Source organism: Rattus norvegicus, chromosome 17 (genome assembly GCF_021556685.1).
Source record: "Rattus norvegicus strain SHRSP/BbbUtx chromosome 17, alternate assembly SHRSP_T2T, whole genome shotgun sequence".
NCBI classification, from domain to species: Eukaryota; Metazoa; Chordata; class Mammalia; order Rodentia; family Muridae; genus Rattus; species Rattus norvegicus.
In genome coordinates this window covers 22,123,259-22,139,879 of record NC_141550.1, presented here as the reverse complement: position 1 = coordinate 22,139,879, position 16,621 = coordinate 22,123,259, and the positions used below count along the sequence as shown (strand labels likewise).

General features: G+C 41.3%; 1 long non-coding RNA gene across 1 annotated transcript in view; it reads right to left on the bottom strand.

Moving 5' to 3' along the window:
* Positions 1–9,397: 9,397 nt before the first annotated feature.
* The window catches only part of LOC134482770 (uncharacterized), a 28,746-nt gene continuing 21,522 nt past the window's right edge, over positions 9,398–16,621 (bottom strand). Inside the window, exon 2 of the long non-coding RNA XR_015642015.1 lies at positions 9,398–9,546. This is a non-coding gene — a long non-coding RNA (uncharacterized LOC134482770). The remainder of the gene's footprint in view (positions 9,547–16,621) is intronic.

Genomic DNA, 16,621 nt, shown 5'->3' with positions numbered 1-16,621 from the left:
ACACAGTCCGTCATGACTGAGGGAGTCAGGAAAATGTTGCTAATCCCACCTAGCATCTGTGAGGCTATTGTGGAAAACTCAGAAGGATCCTTAAACTAATAGACTGCCTAACCTCTCTGCTCTTCAGTTTTCTCACTCATGGCCAGGAATCTAAAATAGTGTTTCCTATCGTGGCTTTTTATGAATTACATCTTGGTTATAAGTCACTGTGTCTTCTGTAAGTTCAAGGATATCACCTATTTACTCTGATTATGTGGATTTCCAATGTTGAAGCTGGAAGGTCTATTTCACAGAGACTAAGGCAAGTTGAGCTGTCTTCCTTTGTTAAAACAAATCCTGGGGCCTCTATGGCATTGTAGGGTTAAGTTGGGTACAGAGGTGCCATTTCCGTTCTGTTTTGATCTGTGAGAACTAGTTTTAAGGACACAGTTCCTAGGTGGTAGATGGCTCAATCACTCTGCACTCTTTGTAGGAGTAGTGAAGTGAAAATTAATTTGTCTTGTTTTTACCCTGATAGACCTTTGTGTGAAGAGGTCAAAGGACAATTTCACTTTACCAGATAAGATCTTAACTCCAATGATGCCATTTCAAGTCCCACAAGGAAAGACTCTAAACAAGGGCTTTGATGGCTGTGCTAAAGAAACAAGAATTAAAACTGATACAATGTTTTCTTTCAAAGAAGTTACTATATGAGACCTTGACATGGAGGCTGAAGCCTTTACCTGGATCAAGGGAACATGAAGAGGTTGGAGAGGAATTGTCTTAATATCACAGACACTAGGAGAACTTAATATTCAACATTGATGACAAAGAGCCTGTCTGTGGTGGTTTGAATAGATATGACCCCATAGATTCCTGTGTTGAATGCTTGGCCATAGGGAGTTGCACTATCAGAGGTGTGGCCTTGTTGGGATAGGTGTGGCCTTGTTGGAAGAAGTGTGTCACTGTAGGGTGGGCTGTAAGGTCTCCTATGGTCAGGCTATACCCAGTTTGGCATACAGTCTCCTTCTGCTGCCTGAGGATCAAGATGTAAAACTCATAGCTCCTCCAGCATCATGTCTGCCTGCGTATGCCATGTTTCCCCCATGATGATAATGGATTAAATCTCTGAAACTGTGAGCCTGCTTACTTAAATGTCTTCCTTTATAAGAGTTGTTGTGATCAAGGTGTCTTTTCACAGCAATGAAACTCTAAGACAGAGCCATAAATACACACTAAACGGAATGGCATGAAATTAAAAGCTTCTTCATGAAAGAAGAAACAATTAATTGCATGAAATGACAGCTTACAGAATAGGTAAAAAGTTTTTACTACTGATATATCTATACGCAGGGGATTAATATCTAAAATATAAAAAGAACTTTAAAAACTTGTCGTAAAAGCCCAAATAACCCAATAAAATGGCTAATAAAATGAATAAACAATTTCCAAAATATGAAATAAAAATAGCCATATGAAAAAAAGTCAACATTCTTAGACATCAGTAAATGCATATTAAAACTAGTTTAAGGTGTTTCTCACTCTACTCAGAATGCATATCATTAAGAAAACAGAATAAATATGTATGCCACTGAGTGTGCAGGAGAGGGGATTTCTCACACATTAGTAGGGAGACTAAATGGGTCCAGTCAGTATGGAAATAACTCAAAACACAGAAAGCGGGCCTTCTATATGACCCATTTCTACTATTTCTGGTTATATTCCTAAAGGTCTTTAAGTACCACAAAGATAGTTGTACAAGTGTGTTTATTGTAAAGACATATTATAGGATCAGCCATAACAGATGAATGTTACTTAAAAAGTCAAAGTACACACACATACACACACACACACACACACACACACACACACACACACAGACACACACACACACACAGACACACACACTCACACAAGGAGATTTATATAGCTAGAGAAATGAATGGAATTAGGCTACTTACCAGAAAAATGGGGAATTTGGGGACCACTACATTAAATGAACTAAGACCCGAAAAGACAAGCATTGCTTCTTTTCTCATTTGTGGATCCTAACTTTTATATATATATATTTATTTTATATATATATATTTATTTTATATATATATATATATATATATATATATATATATATATATATATCTCCGATTGTATATATGTGGTATGAAAGCAGAGAAGAGACTGGGTAAGGAAGAAAATCAGCGGGAGGTAAAAGTAAAGTGGGGAAGTGAAGAGAGTGTGGGGATGGCTGAACATGAAAGACATGACAGGGTTGAAAGGAAGTGTCTTTATGAACTGTCATGGTAAGAATGAGCCCAGACGAATAAGGCATAAGAAATGACTGCCTTTTACTCTCACTTGTTGAAGCAGGACTCCCCATTCTACAGACTAGTTTGTTTTCTAGGAAACTAGGAATGAAAGGGGTTAAAAGCTGAAACAAGGTCATCTAGAATCACCTCACACAATTTTCAAAACCTGACAACTTAGCTGTAATAATCCATCATATCAGAAGCTCACGTATATCATGACTCAGGTAGTTTACAAAACGGAGTGACGCCTGAGACTCAGGGCACCAGAGCCTTCATCACAATGGGGCATTATCTGAAGTATGTGATTTCTTTAAATAAACCAACCTCTACAAGGAGGTTAGCAAATGACTGCCCATGACCGAGTCCAGATTTGTAAATTCACATTTGCAAATGAAATTCCATTAGACCATATCCATTTGTCTATTGTCTATGAAACTATGATGAAGAATTTATACATTTGTTCAACCACCTTCCCCACTGAAGTATTATCTAGTGTCAATTTCAATTATAATGGGTGAGCTCAGTAGCTGCTGAAACCTATGAAGATGTAAAATGATCTTGCCCTTTAGACGTTAGTATAAAACTGTTAATGACGATTGAGTCTATCTACATTCATATCATACACAGTATTTCACAGTGTTTGCAATATTAATTCTTTGCAACTTCTTAAGGATTATCCAAATCATAGAAGACTCTAGTCAATTTTAATACAATTGTTTGGCTCAAAATATTTTATATTGGCTGGATATAAATGTTTAACCCCAGGACTCATAGACAGAGGTAGGCAGATCTCTATGAGTTCAAGGTCAGCCTGGTGTACATAGCTAAGTCAGCCAGGGATACATAATGAAGAAAAAAAAGATTATCTCACTCAAGTTTACTTTAATTAGCAGAATGGTTCTTTCAGCCAACATATCCTTCAGCCTAAACCTCTTATATGAAAAAAAAATCTTCATAGGAAAATAGCCTTAGAAATCTGTAGGATAAAATTAAGAGTGCTCCAGCTGAGAGCTGTATGCTGTTATGGAATCATTTAATTTCTAATCCCTCACGAACACGTTTGGGTTCCCATTGCTTCATGTGTTTTATGACAAGCACCATAGCTTATAAACCAAGCATATAAACCAGCTCTGTGCTGTCTGTTTCTGCTTCTAGGTACACAGTGAGCAAACACTTCTTCTCCCTCTCTTTGTGGCACCAGCTCCTTTTTATTTGTTTGTTTGTTTGTTTGTTTGTTTGTTTCTATTGCTGGTTGCTGTTGTCTTACAAACATGACTTCATTCCACTCTCCTAAAGCTTTTTAATTTTTCACCAAAAACTTCTTTTACTGCCACAGCTCTTAACACTTCTATGAAGCAAAATTCCTCCAAAACTTTTTCAAATTCTTTTCTCCCATTAACTCAAAAACTTGACCATCAGCCCTTCACCCTCCACAGGCTTCTCCTACTCTACGCGGTTACCACTGACCTTGTCACCAAGTCCTACCCCAATAGCGTGTGGTGCATACCTGTCTGTCCTTTCTAACACCCTTCATCATTTCACTCCCAGGATCCTGGTCCTCTGTCATCTAGTAGCACGTGACTGGCAAGTGATAGGCAATCAGGAAATAACTGTTTAAATGAGAACGATCTGGAATGACCATTCTTATCTGTATTACAAGTTAAAGTCACACCACCAACAAGAGGCTGAGAAACATTATTTGAAGCTATTAGTGAGATATGCTAAATCCAAATGGCCGCTCTTCGATTCAAAACCACCAAGTACTTTTAGCAAAATAGCCATATCTCATCAATGTGCTGTCCATGGATTGCCCTTGTTGAAGGTGTTTCAAGCATTCATGAGTCTTCATCAACCAACAGAATCATAATTCTCAGTAAAATGTAGCCTGATAACCATTCCTTTTTAGCTTTCTGTTTGATAGAAATTGTATGAAAATCCTTGACAGTATGGCCGTGAACCGCATGATAGTAGTCACATTGGGAAAGGCCTCTTCGATGGAAGTTAAAGGTTGGAATAACATATAACATTTATAGTGTAACCCCCTCTGGTGGCAAGCCTATCAGTTAAGCCCTCACGGCCTCCTCCTGACTCTGTTAAAGGGACCATAAACTCACTGTGGGCATGCGGTGATGTTTTTAAATTGAGTTGAATAGAGGAACTGGGCTGAGTGGAAAACCAGCCAGCCAGCAGACAACTGCGCACATAAAGTTAAACGGACTCTGGCCAAACTATCCTACAAGGCAAACAGAAATTACAAATCCTGACTTGCAAGGTTGTTCAGAACAGGTCTTGAGACGACTGAGTGGTTTTCCTTAGTCTCTGCACGTTTTATGAGAAGAAAGGCACGTATCATGGGGGCATTGTAAACATTGTGTGCGAACGAAGCTGGGACCGTGATGCACAGGGCTTCCTCTGGGTGGATGACATGCCATAAAGACAAATGACACGCAAGCCACTCCGTTGGGCAGTCAAAGATTATTAACTGATTTCCGTCCTGGCTTTTTTTTTTAATGCACTTTAATGACCAGGCAAGATTTCACTGTTTAATATTTAAACAAATGTTCTTATGCTGGAACAATGAGGCACTGTTGTGACTGTTAATATTCTCCAGTATGGCTGACTGCCATCTTGGTGGAGTAAATAGCCTAAGCTCACTCCTAGAAATTCTCAGGAAGATAGCCTCCCATTCTGCTGATACATACGACTGGGCTCTGCTGAGGGGCTGTGTCCCAGGTATGTGCGGGCTTCTTTAAGGCACAAGTCCTTCTATTGTGTCACTCCTATCTAAGCACCAAGACTTGGTTGGCATGGATCTTGTTGGCAAAACACTCTGGCTTGCTGCCACATGCGACTGCTTCTCTGCATTAGCAATGACCTTCATTATCCATCATCAAAGGTGGGTGGTGGACTTTGGATCTGAGCTCCTCCATTATCCCTAGTTGGTAAGATGGCTTTAGATGACAAATTTAAGCTTACTTGGGAAAAGACCAATCTCAAAAGTCCACATCGACATAAATAAAACAAACAGTAGCTCTGTCCTTTGTTCTAGAACTTGGGTGCTCTAACAGTTTCATCAGATAGGGAAAGAGAAGGATAACTCAGCTCAGTGGTTATGGTCATCCGTGTGCTTGTGAGAAAAATGGAAGGGGTGACTTGGAAAATAAACCTTGACCACATTGCTGGGGATAGCCCCCTGGGTATAGATGTGAATGAAGGAAGGTCCCATCTTTGCCCCAGTGGATGATTTAAGAACCTAACATTGTAAAACATAGAATTTAGGCACCGTTTGTGTCCACCACATTTTAGCAAGTGTTGTTTAGAGTAGAGGCAGTCCATGACTACATTGTAAAAACAGTGTAAATGGCTGTGAACTGGACAGTGGTGACAACAAAAGGGAAACTCGTTGAGCCTTAAGCAAAGAGCAGCATTGGTTTTAATCATTCATTGTAAAATAAAAAGTGTTATACATATCGCCGCCTCGTTTCCAAATGAACGAGACTCAGACTAGAATTTGTTTATTTAGCTTTAGTGCAATTACTGGGTAAATTACCCCTGGTCTAATTTTCTAATGGCTAGACTAGCTACTCCAACTGTGCTTCCCAAATATTTGCTCTGAGGCTTCCCGGGTTATTACTGCTCCAGGCGTCTGTCCTGGGGGAAAGGGATCATTTCCCTTGGGTACCTGCTCCTGGTCTCACACATCTAATGGAGACCTCCTCTTCTCCTCAGTCTTCTTCCTTCTCCTTCCTCCTCTTTTCTACTCGTGATCCCTGCCTGCAGTCCCCAGCCAGGTAACTGAAAATCCACCTACCTCTATTCCCTCCAGTAATTGTCTGTAGCCACCTTTATTTAACCAATAGTTTTAAACTGGGGAGCAAGGCTTTTCTTTTTGCACAACAAAAGCTGGTGTATGTGGGAATTTGCATGTCTTGGGGCAACCAGATCTTGGGTTACAGAACTTTGCATCTGAATACATAGCAGTCCCAGACCAATCCCCAACATTTCATTTAGTTTATTGCTTATCCTTAATAGTAAATTATATTTATTTCAAATGTAAAAACCAAAGCCCTTTTCAATATTGTTGTATATAACTTCCCTGTGTTATGTGGTGTGTCTGGTAAATGTGTGTTTGGTACATACATGTGAGTATGTGGGGGGGGGGTTGTGTATATTCCTATAGAGGTCAGAGGAAGGTATGAGAAAGATAGTCCTCTACCATCCAGGCAGAGAAACAGACTCTCACTAAACCGGAAGCTTCCCTCTTCAGCTCAACTGGTAAGCCAACAAGCCTCTGAGGTCTGCCTGTTTCTGATCCCCGATTCTGGGATTATAGACACATATAGCTCTGCCTGAATTTTTTTAGTTAGGTACTGGGGATTCAAACTCAGGTCCTCCTGCTTGCATAGAAATTGATCTTACCCACAGAGCCAGCCCTTCAGCCCCTGTGTGTAAATTCTAGAGCATGTATGATATACTCTCCAATAACCAAGAAGACAGTGCATTAGAGAACATGGCTTCTGAGAGAGGATATGACCTATGTGTGTTCATCCTTATGCGCATCTCCAGTCTTCTCAGACTGATGAGCTCAACATAGTTTCCTGGGGTTGGGAACAATCTAAGAATGCTTGGCCATGGGAAGAAGCGTTCCTTCTCCTTTGTCCCATGGGAGGATTGCCAAGGAGATGTTGTTTAAGAATGTGACGTCTAGCATCCTCCGCTCCATTAGATTATTAAGTGTAAGTTGAAATCTAGGAGCATAGCTTGCTAAGAAAATTAATATGTCAGAAAATGGTGACAAATACCTCTCTGGAATATGAATATCCCAAAGCCATGACCTCACATGTAGAAGACACACTTATTTTACAGGTTCGTGTATTTATAGGAGATGAGGAGGAGAAGCTGAAGAAAGGTGTTAAAAAGTTAAAATGTGAACACTACGTATAAAAATAATGCATGATATAAAAAGGAACAATTAAATTCCATAATCTGACATGAGCAATGAGTAATGGCTGGGAACGTGTTTTAACTTTAAAGTAAAAAGCACTCAGAATGCTAAGGAGAGAGAATGCTGTGTGAAGACAGAGAAAAAAAGAGGGAGCTAGGGAGGGGGGAAAGACTGGTTGAATTGTTTTTTATTATTATTTGGGTTTCTTTAGTTACATTTCAAATGTCCTTCTTCTCTGTTTCCCCTCTGTACGCCCCCATCCTTTCCCCCATCCCCCTGCCTCTATGAGGGTGCTCCCCCATCCACTCCTGCCTCACTGCCCTAGCATCCCCCTATGCTAGGGCATCAAACCTGCACAGGACCAAAGGCCTCCCCTCCCATTGATGCCCAACAAGGCCATCCTCTGCTACATATGCAGCTGGAGCTATGAGTCCCTCCATGTATATATCCTCTTTGGTTGATGGTTTAGTACCTGGGAGCTCTGGGGGTCTAGTTAGTTGATATTGTGGTTCTTCCTATGTGGTTGCAACCCCCTTCAGCTCCTTCAGTCCTTCCCCTAACTCTTCCATTGGGGTCCCCATGTTCAGTCTGATGGTTGACTACGAGCATCTACATCGGTATTGGTCAGACTTGTCACTGCTTTTAGTATGGCTGAATCTTGGTCCCATGCTCAGGAACAAGTCCCCTACCCTATGACAGTGCCCTGACCTTGTCTTTCATGTATGCACCAGTGCTGAGCCACTCTAAGTAGCAATGCGCAGGGTTGCTTTAAGTGTTTATTATACAGTGGAAACTGTGAAGAAAAGTAACTGATGCTGGAAATATGATAAGTGCCAATCATTTATTAAGCACTCAGATCCACTCTTCCTCATAGAATTAATGTGATATCAATTTACTGGCCTCATAGCACCTCTCTGAGATGGGTTTTACTGAGAAGCTCAGGAAGTCCTTTACTTAAGGTGACATTCTATCCAGTGACAGCTGGGATTTGAACCCAGGAGTATCATTTACTAGCACACTGCACAGTAGTGATATGGCGTGCCCCAGGTGACAAGTCAAGTAGCTTGGATCTGTTTTCTAGGATGCCCAGTAACTCAGTGTATGGATAAATCGTGGGCTACATTATTGCGTGCCTTAGGTTCCCTGTCTCCTTGCTCATTGGCTAGTTATAAACAGTTTAAATGCAGCACCAACTGAAGTAAATACAGGGCATCTATTTGTATTCCAAATCCAGTTTGAAAGTAAGGCAAGTCCTTCTGGGACCCTTTAATTATCCTAACAAAACAATAACAGACAGGTTAGAACTCCCATTGACATAGCTAAGAAACCATTACCCGAACTTGGACCATTTTACCCATGACCAAGTGCCTCTGACTATTTCATACTCATAGAGCAGAACTACTATCTAAAACAAGGCATTGCGAACCAACCGGCGGAAGCCAAAATAATGTCCCAGACACTCCAGTCTAGAGTAACCGCTTTCTCATGAGCTGCTGCTTTCATTAACGGTTTTGTGGTACTGACTCACTCTCCTGGATTCAGAAGAGACACAAACATAACACATCATGCTTTTTCTACACAGACACTCTTTGTACACGATGTAACAAGTCCCCAGTGGATCTCTGAAAAAAATGAATAATATTCGTGCCGATTTAAAGAGGTTTGCACAGAGCTCTGCAAAAATTAAAAATAACCACATTCGACTCTACTCCCTGGTGTCAAGGCGTATGCTTTGTAAGAAGGAGCTTGGGATATGAAAAGGAACATGAAATTAGTGGTAAGAAAACAGATGTCCAGCACCTTGGGGACTGGTGGTGCAATTCCTGAGCTACGAGAGCTGTAAAGTGCAAATGAGTCCAGGAGGGAGACGTGGTGATATGGGGGAGCGCTATCTTTTGGGTAGGTCCCTGGTCTTTAGGGGTTTCATTCTTTCAATATCAAGTCAGTGATGGCACTGAGAATATATTTGTGTTCCTTGTGTTAATGGATGAACCCAGGCTGACCCTGAGAACATAGAAATTCAGAATGACTTGATTGAATATTCACAGAAAGTTGGTGAAAATTTTTAAGCTTGTATTCCTAACAACACACATACACACGCACACACATACACATATACATACACATCATCATCATTATATCATCACCACCACCACCAACAACAACAGTAGAAAACCATTTGAGTTTATTTCTAACTTCATACTCTCTCCAAGTCACTGAGGCACAGCTGTGGGCTGGTTACAAAGAAGCGTGCGTGCTGAGATTCTAACCAGAGAGGAAGCACCGTAGCCTCCCTTCCTTGACCCAACGAAACATCTGGAAGAGAAGAGATATGGATTAGTAAATGGCATAAGTTGTGCAGTCCTGAAACTTGTCGAACACCAAAAACATATGACCAGGAATGTATCTATCATTCTGGAAGGTCTTTGAAGCCCAAAATTCATGTGTCACTAGGGGAAGTTGGATGTCATAGTAGTTCCTGGCATATGTTATCTCCTCAAATGGAGATGATCATGTCCTGTTTGAAAGTTCCCTGTACCCTCTGCTCCCATCCTAGAACCAGTCAGCCATGAAGAGAGCACACATTTCAAAGGTTTCTTTCAGCTATCTGTGCTGCCTCCAAGCCTGGGGAAAGCTCCCATTTCCCCAGACACTAGCCCCAGAGAGAAACTGGATCTGATTACTTATTTCTTCCTTGGACTTGGAAGACTGAGGTAAAGATATAAGGAAGAGGAGAAAGACAGGGAGGAGGGAAAATGTGGGCAATACCAAGAGAATGGCTGTGGTCCCAATCCTTTATCTCCTTTCTCACAAAAGGATCCCCAAACTCAAACACTGTCATAGCTGTGGAAATGCAGCATCCATTACTTAGGTTCCCTTCACATTGGTTCAGTATGCTAACACTTCAGAAATTCTGTACATTGCAGTTCTTTCTCATTCTCAAAGAACCACCCATTCTCCAACTCTAGATCACAGACACCCTGAGTCTGAAGATTCTTGGAATTAGGGGGTTTCTTCTAACAATTCGATTTTACTCCTCGGAGGCCCAGAGCAAGAACAGAAAAAAGTTTAGTCCATCCAAACTATCCAGCACAGCAGAACAATGGCTACAGATTGATGCCCACAGGACATTGTCTACCCTTGTTCCATCACAACCCAGGATTCATCACCACAGCACTATGTAAATAGTAGGCACTCGATAAGTACTTGGATGAAAAAAACTACTTAATAATTCCTGAAGAACTATCCATTGTACTTCCTGTGTGAGTACACATGGTACGTGTCCAGAAAACACCATCAACAACAATAATTTAAGAACTGACTGAGCTCCATTTGCCCTACCTCAAGCCCTGAAATGACCTAATATTTTATCTTGGAATGTTCTACTATGTTTCCAAAAATTCCTAGTATGTAGTGGTGTGGTTTGGCTTACTTGTGTTTTCACAGAAAGCTTGGCTAGGTAAGTCTACTGCCAAAGCTCGAAGCAGATCAGATATTTGCCTGTGCAAACACATCACCGCGTCACCTCTGGTTACTAATTTTGGGTAGTGATTCTCGGGCTTTCTCCTTAACTCCTGTCAGCTTGCTGGTTGCACAACTTGTTTACCTTGGTCTGTAGTAATAGGAGATTTAGCGTATCAAGTCCATATGCAGGTGAATCTCAGCACATATTGAATCTTCCACCAAGTCATTTCAGTGCCAGGAACATGGCTCAGTTGGTTAAAGTATTTACTTTCCAAACCAATAGCCTGAGTTTGCTTTCCAGAAGACAGAAAAAGCCAGATGTGGGGGCTAGAGAGGTGGTTCATCAGCTAAGGGTGAGTATTGCTCTTGTAGGGGACCCTAATTTGACATCCATATCAGGTGGCTCACAACGGCCTATAACCTCCATCTTCAGGGGCAAAGTGTGGGAGTCTGATATCTCTAGCTTTCAAGGGCATCACACCTGTGCACATAACTACAGCACCATACACACACACACACACACACACACACACACACACACACACACAAAGAGAGAGAGAAAGACAGAGACAGAGACAGACAGAGACAGAGATAGAGAGACAGAGACAGACAGAGACAGACAGAAGCAGAGAGAATTAACACACATACACAGACTTTAAAATAAAGGTAATTTATATATATATATATAAATCCAGATGTGGTGGCAGGCATCTGTAATCTGGAAGGCAGGGGGAAGCAGGTGAACCTTCTGGAAATTTACAACCCAATCTGTCTCAAACATGGCACCCATGTCTCAACCTGTTAGAAGATAAGACCTGGCTCGCAAAATCTATAGTTATCCTCTGATCCCCACACATTTGCTAAGGCTCACCTTTGCAAGCAGATGCACAAAGATAACTAATTTTTTAAAGAGAAAATTCTGATTTCAAACGAGACAAATTTCAAGTAAGGCCAATTCTTTGTTTTGAAGAATTTCAATAAGCATCCATTAAATATTGACCTGGACCAGAAATGTGGTTCACATTACATTAACCATTTTGTAGAACACATCTGTGCAAATAGGGTGATATTTTTGAGATGACCATGAAGTAGGCAAAGAAACTTACTGTTGTCCCACGACTTGGGGGATCTAGGACAGAAGGGTCAAAACCCTTTAGTAGGTCGACTTTTTCAGATCCTGAAGTCAAGGAACAACCTAATCCCCCTGCCTACAAGCTTTCTACTGCTTGTTTCATAGCAAGTTAAGGCCAGAGATGAGAGATGGACCATGGATTCCTGCTATGCTAATTGGAAAAGAATATTTAAACTCGTAGAGCGGTAACAAATACCCTCATCCTAGCAGGCTGTGAATGACATGTAACAAATAGTGACGTCTTGACGCTGAGATGTTCACAGACCACATTAAAATAATAACACAAGAGACACTGAAAATACAATACAATTTTTTAAAAGAAGTGAATGTGCTCATATTCCTTGAATGACAGTGGTGTTACTTCCTAAAGCACATGTTTTGAAAATAGCACTTCTCTGCACTATGTCTAGTACCCATTAACTTGCTGACCATCCTAACTTAGTCACACAGCACACTGTAGAGTGGCAGTCTTTATCCCAGTATAAGGAAGCTGACTAGGAACTGAGGTCACTGCTACTGCACACTCTCAGGAGCAAGGATGGAACTGTGTGTGGCTGTCCCAATGACAAAGCCACATCTAAAACTGCAGTATGTTTTGACACCATGGTAACTTAAAAAAAATTGCACATCAAGCTATGGTAAATCAAGGCCTGTCTCTGTATTAGAAATGAGACAGAAATGTCACGGTAGTAGCCAATTAGTGCGTGGTACTTCATATTGGTTTTATAATGGCAGACATCCTCATGACTCTCCTGCACTGGAGGAGAGAATGGAAAAATGTAAGTTAGGTTATTGATTATTTTCTTAAAGGATTTACTTGTTTTTTTTTGTTTAGTTGTTTATGATAAAGAAAGAATACCAGACAGGTACCTAGAAAGACATGTCTTATAGGCTCTCATAAAAATGGAGCTGTCACACAAGGGCTGGACAAGTTCAAATCAAAGCCTTAGCACAAGAGAGGAAGTGGGCACAAAGTCCCACCCCTAACAATGAAGCTATTCTCAGCTGACAGCTCCTGAGAGAACAAAAAAACCCATCTTCACCAATGGAGTGCCATTGGGTGTATCAACCACACTCCATGGCAGGCCCCATGTTTTAGTGTGTGTGTGTGTGTGTGTGTGTGTGTGTGTGTGTGTGTGTGTGTGTGTGTCCACTGAAGCCACAGAAGGCCATGGATCCCTAGAGCTGACATCACAGGCAGTTGTGCGCCACCTCCTTGGGTGCTGGGAACTGAATTCCAGACCTCTAGAAGAGCAGAAAGCAATCTTATTCACTGAGTTATCTCTCCAATACACCTATTCATATAATAGTTTAAAAAACTTCCAGGTGATGTTGACATCTTATCTAATAACTGCAGGATTCTTCACAGCCAGATTTCTCAGGCCCTGTACATGTGGGTATCACAGTTGTAATTAAACAGCTCTACTGAATTAACATGATGAAGTCCAGATAAGTTCCTTTTGTAGGTTTAGCCCACAATGACAGATATAATAACAAAGGTTGGTGAACAACCTTTCATTCCAGGCCCACTTACTTATTCATCCTGTTCCCTATCTGACTGTCTTGGTTTGGGTTTCTATTGCTGTAAACAGATACCATGACCTAGGCAACCTATAAGCGACAACATTTAACTGGGGCTGGCTTACAGTTTCAGAGGTTCAGTCCGTTACCATCATGGCAGGAAGCATGTCAGTGTCCAAGCAGACATGGTGCTGGAGAAGGAGCCCAGGGTCTTGATCTGAAGTAACCAGGAGAGACTGCCTCTTCCATAATGGGTGGAGCTTGGACACTAGGCATCCTCAAAACCCACCTACATGGTGACACACTTCCTCCAATAAGACCACACCTCCTAGTAGCACTTAACATAGACCAAGCATACTCCAAGCACCACACTGGCATACAGATTTCTTTCTTACTCATCAAGATTCCTCTGCATCTCCGTCTTGAAGGAACTGTACCTGATTGAGCCCAACCATCCTTCACCAACAACTGTAAGGACGACATCTTTTGATTCAACTCAGCCTTCCTTTCAAGCATGGAAAACACTGCTTATCCATCCTCCCACTGTTATTCCCTCACTGCCCATCTCTATATGAGACCAGGATAGCCCGTACTTTCACTACAGTTCAAAGCCCTTGAGTCATGTTTAACTCGTCCTTGTATGTCTAGTGCAAGCAGTGCTTTGTACAGAATGGCTACTGGGATATTTCAGTGCTAAACATAATGCTTCAGAAGAAAACATCAAGGACTTTGTGAAATAACAATTGATATCAACAGAACATGCTCTTGGCCATCACCGCATATACCTTCTCTCCCATAAAGTTGGGCTAGATAAGATGAACGACATTTTTATTGAGGGGAAAAGTGTCTGTGTGTATGTGTGTATGTCTGTGTGTGTGCTTGTGTGTGTGTGTGTATTCTATATTCTATAGGTATACATTTATAGTAAATAGGAAAATAAAAAGTAGCTTTTAAAGCTCATAGCACACAGCAGACACATAAACAATGCAGACTTCCCAAAGTGTGCTAAAGATACGTGCAGAGCACACCAGAGTGTTAACTCAGTGGTAACAATAGTGACCTTAAAAAGTTCTCAGCTAGGGTCAGGGTCAGGGTCAGGGTTAGGGTTAGGCAGATTGGAGGCAGAGTTGCTAGACTAAGCTCATGCTGTAGAAACTAGTCCACGTAATAGGTGGAAATGAGCAAATGGGTGCATTAGTCAGTGCTCTACTGTGAGCAGGATTTGGAGTGCTGACCTGATGCACACAGAGCTATGCTTTGAAAAGAACAGGAAAGTGTCTCTGGCCAGACTCCTTGACTCTCCTGCTCTGGTCCTAACATGTCGCCATTACTCTTTCCAAACATCTTAAGGCTTTGTTATTCCCAACACCTTAGGTAAAATGCCTTTTCTCCTGAGACAATCTCTCACCCTCAGCCAGACAATTGACATTTTGGACCAGATAATATTCATTGTGAGAACCATTGTCAGAATTCCTGGCATTGTCTTATGCATTTCTGACATTTAGCCCCTGGTGTCTACTCAGAATCGAGTATCAGTCCCAATCTCCAGCCATGACAATAAAAATAATAATAATAATATCTCCAGACATTGCCAAATTAGCTTGGAAGAGACAAAACCACTGTCTGGCCCATTGTGGAGATCAATTTCCTACATAGCACCCTCCTTTGGGCGTTAGTCTCTCCAGTGTCAGTGTGACATAAGAACAGCCTCCCGCTCTCCTCTGTCCCACCTTTGGGATTAGGGTGGTGTTCCCCTGGCTGATTTTATTAGCCCAAACAGAGATGAAAAGTCTATTTCCAGCTGAATATCAGAAATCAGAGGATCCTCGTGAAAGGTCCTGAGAAGAAAGGGAAAGAGGCACTTGACTTGCATTATGGTAATTTACTTAGTTAATCAATAAAAGCATTATGGCTTTGAGAAAATGATCAGTACAATCCAGTGCGTCCAAAACAAAAAGACCTGAGAAGGAAAGCATTGAAAATTCTCACTCCCATCCAGTGCTGCCCACCTCACCTCTTCTCAGCGAGATAAATATTTTATGAGTGTATTTGGGATCCTTCCAGAATTCCTTTATGAAAACAGAAAAGCATGCAAATACATGTTCATCATTTCCCAGTTCTTATATAAAGATACAGTGCTCTCACTGTCTCTGTTTCTCTCTCTCTCCCTCTCTCTCTCTCTCTCTCTCTCTCTCTCTCTCTCTCTCTCTGCCTCTCTCTTTCCCTCTCTCTCAACATATTTTCTTTAACCTCTTGGAGACCCCAGACAGTCGGGTTTGCCGCCATTTCTTTGTGTACCCAAGCTGCTGTCTTTCAGCGCACAGCTATGCTCTGTGGCTGAGACGACCTTCTGGTAAACCCTTGTTTCTGTCCAATGCTGTAGTGATTATCCATGAATCATTTTATATGTCTGCTCACTATCTTATCTGATGCTTATAAACCTCATGAGATAGGCAGGGAAGTGACCATCGTGTCTGCTGTTCAAACTGGATGCCTTTTGTGTGTCCATGGCAACACAACCCCCCACAGGTTGCATATACACCTCCAGATATCCTTAAGTGTATAGTTCAGTATTAAAGACCCTTGCATGTGTGTGCTCTTCCATAAGCCATCCCTCTCCTCTTAGTTCCTAGTAACCATCTTGCAGTTACTCATTCCTGTGATTTTAACATTAGATGCTCATGTAAATAGGTAGAAACACACAGTATTTGTCTTTTCATGACTGGTTACTCTCACTAGAATACCCCCCAGGACACAGCCATGTTGCGTTATGTGATAGAATTCCCTTCCTTTCTACTGCAGCATACTAGATCATATGCAAATTCTTCTTTTCATCTCTTTAAGTTTTTATATGTATTTTAAGTAGAGGACAGATGATCACTTGTACTTGCCAGTGCCTTCTAATCTATGTGTTCTAGGGACTAAATTCATTCTGTCAGGCTGAGCAGCAACTTTTACCCTCTGAGCTAACTCACAAGCCTCTATTTTTAATCTTTTGAAGCAGCTCTCCCATTTTAAATTGCCTCTAGTGATGTTTCACGGTCAAATATTTGGTTATTAAATATTATGAATGTGGTACGTGGCAGCCCTCACAGATCACACCAGGTACAATTTGGAGATGACTTCTGGTCTTGGTGCAGTACACTGCCCTGAATCGATATAATTGTTGTACTAAAATTCTGAAGGAAACACACAGAGCAAGTCTGACTTCCTATGACTGCTAAGTTTGACTCTCTGTTCTAAGTCTCAGTTATAACTTGTTAGCGAGTTTAT